The sequence below is a fragment of the Biomphalaria glabrata genome, chromosome 16 (assembly GCF_947242115.1).
Source record: "Biomphalaria glabrata chromosome 16, xgBioGlab47.1, whole genome shotgun sequence".
Taxonomy (NCBI): domain Eukaryota; kingdom Metazoa; phylum Mollusca; class Gastropoda; family Planorbidae; genus Biomphalaria; species Biomphalaria glabrata.
The window spans coordinates 32,149,686-32,157,866 of record NC_074726.1 but is presented as its reverse complement, the minus strand read 5'-3'; the positions used below and the strand labels follow the sequence as shown (position 1 = coordinate 32,157,866).

Here is an 8,181-nt window from a genome sequence, read left to right as displayed (position 1 = left end):
TGAATCAAGAATATACTTAATAACGCAGGCTGATAACTTCAACAATTTAATAAACAATAAAAAGGGCACAGTCCTCTGTCGTCGCTAGCCTAGCGTCGTCCTCCTAGGCGTCTTGTCCGTTATTCTTCTTGTTCGTCATCCTACTCTGTTCTTACTCGTCACATTACTTAGGAAAAACCCGATTCACATCAACTTCTACGCATTTTGTGTCATTACATATTTCCTCCCCCCTTTATCAAAAAAAAAATTTTGTCAATTTTTTTTTTCAGTCTAAAACACTATCCCTACTGTCATGTCTGTACAATATACATGGCCAAAATTTTGGGGAAAGACAAAACAAACATATATCTTGATCTTGATGGACATCATCATGTTTCCCATCTTCATCAGTTCCTGGTGTCCATGTTCCTATGTCACAAAGTTCACACTGTAGTTGAATGTTGACACCAAGAAAACAATATGTACAGTTCCAATACAGTTATTAGTAAGAAAACATCTGGTATACGGTGTTCTAATCATCACTCATGTCATTGACGATAAAATAGTATAGTCCAGTGTAATAGTTTCACCAACCAATAGTACTAAGTCCATCAAGACATGTATACAGTCCCCATACGACGATGCCTTTGTCGATTCCACAGACATAAAACAGAGTTTTTCAGAGTAAATACACATGTATATAGTCTACATACGAAGATGCCTTTGCTGAATCCATAGGCATAAAACAGAGTTTTTCAGAGTAAATACTGTCATTGGCTATACGTGCATTGTTGATCGCCTCACATCACACCAAACCTTTCCTGTCAGACAAAATGTAATATTTGTGTCAAAACAGCTTTCCAAATTATTCTACCTGACTTTTTGTTGGGTACCAATAAGTATATTTTCTCTCCACTTACCATTTCCAAACTGACCTAGCCTTTTACTAATGAATGATAATGATTATATAAAAAAAAAATTGACTGTAGATGATCATACTTACTTTAATTTACACCTTTGACTTTAATTATCGAAAAAAAAAAAATATAATGATCTTGATTTAATAAAATTCCCAATTTATATTTTACTGAGTTATCTTCCTTTAAAGGAAATAAAATATAGTATCCATATATAAACAACTTATTCATACCCATTGACTAGAACATATACATATATATACATGCATAAACAAATCAAAATGAATAATCATTATTTACAATAGTTTATCTCACTGTAACTCTTGACAACATGTCAGCTACAATATTGATTTCTCCCCTAATAGCCTCTAATTGAAAATTATATTCTTGTAAAATTAGAAACCACCTGTATAATCTACCATTTTTAATACTTTTTTCTTGCATAAACTTAAGAGGCCTGTGATCAGATAACAATATGAATTTGTTTCCCAGTAAATAGCTTTCCAACTTAGTTACAACCCAAACAACAGCTAAAGCCTCCTTCTCTATGACACTGTATCTCTTCTCAGTATCAGATAATTTCCTACTTACATAAATTATTGGGTGTAATTTATCATACTGTTGCATCAAACAACCTCCTATAGCACTACCAGAAGCATCAGTAGTGACATAGAATATTTTAGAAACATCTGGTAATCTCAATATCAAATTTGTAGAAAAAATATGCTTAACTTTCTCTATAGCTTCTACACACTTTCTATTACAAGTCACTTTTCTAGGCTGTCCTTTCTTTAATAACTGGTTTAATGGATCAACTATCTCTGCTAAATTTGGTATGTATTTTCTATAATAGTTTATCATCCCTAGTATTGATTTAATCTGTTTTTGTGTTGTTGGTATTTCTATTTCTAATATCTTCTTTACATTATCTTCAATGGGACTGATAGTATTATTTTTAACTCTATGTCCTAAAAATGTGATTTCTTCTAAGCCTATCTCTACCTTTTCTGCTTGAACTGTTTGACCATTTTGTTTAATTAACTCAAAAATCTCCCTAATTCCTTTTAAATGTTCTTTCCAATCCTCATGAAAAATGCATATATCATCTAAGTAACAGATTACATTTTTTCTATGACCTATAACCGACATCATCATCCTATTAAAGGTAGCTGGAGCATTTATAAGCCCAAAGCTCATAAAGTTCCATTGGAATATTCCATAAGGAGTGATAAATGCAGTATAAGGTTTAGCTCTATTGGTTAAAGGAATTTGCCAATATCCTTTTGTCAGATCCAATTTTGTAAATACTTTAGCATTGGACAATTTGTGTAATATATCATCAATGTTAGGCATAGGGTAAGGATCAAATTCAGTTATCTTATTTAACTGTCTATAATCTATGCATAACCTTATATCCCCATTCTTTTTCTTTGCTATAACTATTGGTGAAGCATAAGCTGAATGGGATGGTTCTATTATTCCTGGTTTTAATAAGTTGTCTATTTCATCTTTAACTGTAAGTGTAATGGAATCCTATAAGGCTTCATGAAAATAGGTTTGTCACTAGTTAATTTTATGTCATGTTTTATGATATTTGTTTTTCCTGGCAAACTGGAAAAAATTTCTTTAAAATCACTGATTACATTTATTACGTCTTTTGTTTTTGCTGGAGATAAATTTTCTAAATTCAGTTTTTCCCATGTTTGATTATCTTTAGTTTCTAGTATAGGAATATTTTTAATATCATTTTCATTAGTTTCCTCATTGATTAAAACAATTAAACATTCATCTACTTGATTTTCATTTTCCACAGTTTCTGTATCTAACTTTTGAGTTTGATTTTCATTGTTTACTTCTGTATCCAAATTTTGGAATTGATTTTCATTTCTCTCATTGTATAACTTCAAATTATTTATATGATATGTTTTTATTTTTCCATTCATATTAATCTTATAGTTTACTTCACTTGTTTTATTTGTAACAACAAATGGACCCTTCCACTGTTTTCCTAATTTGTTTTTTAAGTCAATTACCAAAAGTAATACCTTGTCTCCTACCTCCAATGTTCTTAATTTTTTTTTTTCATTTAAGTTCTCATGTACTGTTTCTTTATATTTCATGTTATTCTCAAAAGCTTCCGCCCATATTTGTTTTAAATCTAATGCTGTTTCATTGTCATTTTCCTTTTCTATTTTATTTAAGATGAAACTTTCTTTAAAAATGTGTATTTCATCCCTAGGTTTCCTTCCATGTACTAACTCATATGGTGAAAATTGAGTTGCCTCATGAATATTTTTTCTAAGAGAAAATAGAACAAAATTAATATATTGATCCCAGTTTTTCTGATTATTTTCTACAATTTTAGCTAAGGATCTTTTTATAACACCGTTTAGGCGTTCACAAAGCTCGTTGGCTTTCGGGTGGAATGGCGATGATTTAATGTGTTCAATACCATATTTTAATGTCCATCTTTTAAATAACTCAGATGTAAACATAGAAGCATTGTCTGATAGTAATGTTTTTGGTATCCCATGTCTGACTATGAACTTTTGATCTAAAGCATTAATAATATACTGTGTCTATATTGGATAATACCACTGCTTCAGGATATCTACTGAACATGTCTACTATTGTCAATATGTACTTATTATTATGTTCTGTTTTAGTTAAAGGTCCTATGATGTCTATTGCTATCTTTTGAAATGGTTTATTTGGTTCATCCATTGACTGTAATGGAGCTTTACCTAATTTACACTTAAGTCCCCTTTGACACATATCACATGATCTTATGTATTTTGATATAGTTCCTTTCATTTTAGGCCAAAATACTTGAGTTGCTAAATTTCTAAAACATTTCTTTATACCCCTATGTCCACTTAAATTACTGTCATGTGACAAAATCATGACATCCTTCCAATACTTTTGTGGTAAGACTAATTGTTTTATTTCTCTATCATTTATTTTTGTTTTCCTAAATAGTATTCCTTCTTCTATGACATATTTCTCCATTGGGTTATTATTTCTCCTGTCACTAATTCTGTCATATGATTTCCCAATGATATTATCTTGTTTTTGTTCTTGAGCCAATTTGTTTATTCCTTTCAATTCTTCTGTTTTCATTTCTTCAGTTCCATCTTTCTGTTTTTCTGCTTGCGTTTCGTCTTGTTTTTGACCTTGTATTTCAACTTCTTTCTCTTTGTCTTCTTCACCATTAACTATTTCATCATTCATATCAATAAGTTCCTGAGTTTCTTGTTTTGGCTTATCCTTAGATCTGGTTATTACCATATTACTAATGTAATTTTCTGTTTCAGTATTCCTATTCTGCTGTAACCTTTCATATTTCTTTTCCCATGCTTCAATTTCCTGTCTTGAACATTCCTTCAAACCTTTTAAGTTTCCAATTAACATATCATGTCTCATGTTAGGCATGGCTACTCCCTCACAATGGCCAGTGTAAAAAGGTGTCTCAATAAACACTTTAAATACTTTAAATTCCTTTATACTGCCATCTGCCAACTCCACTTTCCTTGTATATCCCCTATAATACTGCGCCTCAATGAGATCAGCCCGAACCACGAGTGTGTTACAGCCACTATCTCGGATTGCCTTTATTGGAACATTGTTAATAAAAGCTGGGTAGAAAGCAAAATTGTTTTTATTTTCCCTAACAAAAAACACTCTGTCATAATCTCTATTTTTATATTCCCTGCTTTTACTCCTATTGTATGTGTTATTATTGTAATTGTTGTTGTAATTGCTGTACCTATTCCTACTGTCTGCTCTGTAATTATTTCTACTATCTGTCCTATTGTAATTATGTGTACTACTTGATCTATTATAATTATTCCTACTGTTTGACCTGTTTTGTGTTCCCCTGCATCTCATAGCCATATGTCCTTTTTTTCCCACATCTATAACATGTAACATCCCTGTTGTTTGACCTATCTCTACTATTGCTATATCTAAAATGTTGGCTATCCCTACTTCTATTTCTACTTCTTTCATTGTTTTCCTGTGTATATCCCACTAGATCAATATTCTTTTTATTTTTACATGAAAAAAGGTTGTTGGGATAGGCATTTTTATATGTTCTTATTATCTCAGTAACATCATCCAAAACTTTGGGATTCCTTTCTTTGATAAATGATTGTAATTGCGGGTCACACTTAGCTACAAAATTATCAAGCAATATAAAAATTTTTAATCCCTCAAAGGTACTGTCAATCTTCTCAAATTCCAGCCATTTATTAAAATAGTCTTTTTCCAAATTTATAGTGGTTTGTGGTTCTATCTGATTGGAAGGTGTGTTTTCAAAATATTTTTTTCTGAATGTGCTGGCATTGTGTCCATATGCATTCAGCAATTCCTTTTTTAAAATTTGGTAGCTATTTTGTACAGTATGATTATGGTTTTGACAAATTGTAAGAGCTTGCCCTTGTACAAAGTCTAACAAAATTTGAGACCACTCTTCCTCCCTTATATTACAATTAACCATTTTAATTTCATATCTCTTTAGGTAATCTGAAATGCAATCTCTAGCCTCCTGAAAGGGTTGTAGTTTTTTCCTCAACCTATGGTTGTTATCACTTGAAATATTAGTGTTGTTTGTATGATTATTACTATTATTTGTTTCAATGTGATTGTCTGGGGCACTGGTAGTATTAGTATTAGATCTATCATTAGTATTATTGCTATTAACTTTTTGTTTATTTTGTTCAGCTTCAATTCTCAATTTCTCTAGATCATATTGTAATTTCCTATCTGCTTCTTCTTTTATTAATTGTGCTTCCCTATCATATTGTAATTTCCTATCTGCTTCTTCTTTTATTAATTGTGCTTCCCTATCTTTTTCTTTCTCCCTTATCTGATCTATTCTATCTCTCTCTATTGTCACCATTTGCTGTACATAGCTAGTTAGGTCCTTCCCTTTAAGTTCTAATTGTTTAGCCTCAGCAATAATTCGCTGGCGAAAAGTCTCCATATAATCAAAGTTTGGAGCTGTTGCCATTATGCTTATTTTATTTTAAACAATGTCTCAATATAGTTTTGATATGGCCTCCCTATTGGCCTAAATATCACAATTTAGTTTTCACAAAAACTCACTTTCAAATACTTCTTGTAATATATAAATATTTATATATTTAAATACCTTTGCTCAATGTTATATCAACAAATATTACCTCAGTGGACTTACTCACAGCCACAATACTTGAATACAACTCCAAATTTTATATCACCTTAATTCAGTGGACTTACTTTAGGCCACATAAACAAATATCATATACTTTTATCAATACCTCAATACTTAATTCAATGGACTTACTTCTTGCCAATAAATACCCCTAGGACTATTCTAGTCACTAGTCTAGATTCAATACAACTTCAAATAGATAAATCAATATTATACCTCCAACAGTAAATCACAATCCAGTGATACTGACAAAAAAAATTTTTATTCTGACCAATTAGACTGTGTTTAAACACATCTATAAAATAATGTCAACCGATTAATCAGGACAAAAGATTTATATATATAAATACTTACTCCTTAGACTCAGTTGTCTTCAGGATAAAATAGATCTAAGGCTCTCATAGGTATAACAATTTAGTTAATACCTGGAAACAATCTAGAATTTATAATCTAGATTAAACGTGGCTTACCTTATCTACTTAAGATAAAATTACTAATATATAATAAGAATAATGTAAAATAAACATAATAAGACACAAAAAAATAAATCTATTGAGATGAGACTTTTTAGAGGAAGTATACACTGAAAGAGACAAATAAAGATAACTTCACCTGACTTCTAAAAAAAAAATAAAATGTATGTGGATACGAACAAAACAAGACAATCTAAACAATTATCGAGACTTTATTAAATGGAGCAGGTCCACTTTCTAATGTGTCCTATAATGACGCCCTTATCAGGCAACCTGCTCTTAACAAAGATCTACTGTCCCTAATAGACTTTAATAATAATGGAGAGAAAAAATAAACTTATCTTTAGTTAGATCCCCTTTGTTCAGTCCACGGAGCTACAACGGTCAGTTCCACACAAGTTCCCCACTATCTTAGTCTTAGGCAAGGCAAGGTGTGCTCCCACAAAGGCTATTCGACAGGCAGTACTGAGTTAGGCCAATCTCTCCTGGTGCTGCCACAGTATGGTACGGTTCTCAGATAAAGTCCTCTGGTCAGGTTCCAGGGTTCCGGTTCCACTTGATGATCTGTTGGTATGGTGCTGGCTTCTGTCTTCAGGTCAGGAACATAAGTCAATACTGAGACAAGCTGGTGGTGCTGTCTCAAGAGAGGTAAAAAAAAATGACTAAGTCCAACTCTCTCTTTTGATGAATATAAATTAGTCAACTTTACAATTTGAATAGATGGTCACGCAGTATGGTAGTAGGGTATACCATCACTCGTGTGTAGATTAGATTGCAAGCTCAGCAACACTGCAACAGTCAATAGCTTGAAAAACAAACCTGACAAGGTGACTCCAACGGTCAGCTTGTAGATACTAGATATGTAGACTCAGGTGACTTTCCGTACTCACAATAAACAGATATACCTGACTAAATGAGGTATCTTCACTCTTGAGGTATATAGGTAGAGGTATACTGACGACGGACTGCCCTAGATCACTTCAACGGACGAAATAGTTCAGGATTCAGACACAATAGATATAGTCAATATAGATCTATATATAGATCCAGGTTCAATCTAAAAATATCCAACCTGGCTGACAAAGCTAGACGCTGGTAACGGTTTCGAATTTTCTCTAATAGAAAGTCTAGATCCACTGGAACAAAGATGCCAAAATCCAGCTGCAGTCCAGATAATTAGCACAGACGTAGGGTAGATCTAGTAGAAATAAACGAATGTTAATCCAGTACTTCTGCAGTGTACTTCGCCAAGTGTAGAACTGTAGATATATCCAGAACACGAAGTTAACTAGATTGTAGATCAAAATGACGCCCTGGCCGTTGGGGTCGCCACATCTGTTGATGGTCTGTTTTGTTGATGAGTATATATATGTTAATGGTGCATGCGAGTCCATATGACACAACAACAGAATGAATCAAGAATATACTTAATAATGCAGGCTGATAACTTCAACAATTTAATAAACAATAAAAAGGGCACAGTCCTCTGTCGTTGCTAGCCTAGCGTCGTCCTCCTAGGCGTCTTGTCCGTTATTCTTCTTGTTCGTCATCCTACTCTGTTCTTACTCGTCACATTACTTAGGAAAAACCCGATTCACATCAACTTCTACGCATCTTG

The 8,181-nt window shown here is 32.5% G+C and overlaps 1 long non-coding RNA gene across 1 annotated transcript; it reads right to left on the bottom strand.

Annotated features, from left to right (window-relative positions):
* Positions 1–33: 33 nt before the first annotated feature.
* On the bottom strand, positions 34–7,904 carry LOC129923290 (uncharacterized). The gene is made up of 2 exons (XR_008775236.1): positions 6,445–7,904; positions 34–800 (listed from the first exon to the last, which is right to left on the bottom strand). It is a non-coding gene; the product is annotated as an uncharacterized LOC129923290 (long non-coding RNA).
* Positions 7,905–8,181: the final 277 nt, after the last annotated feature.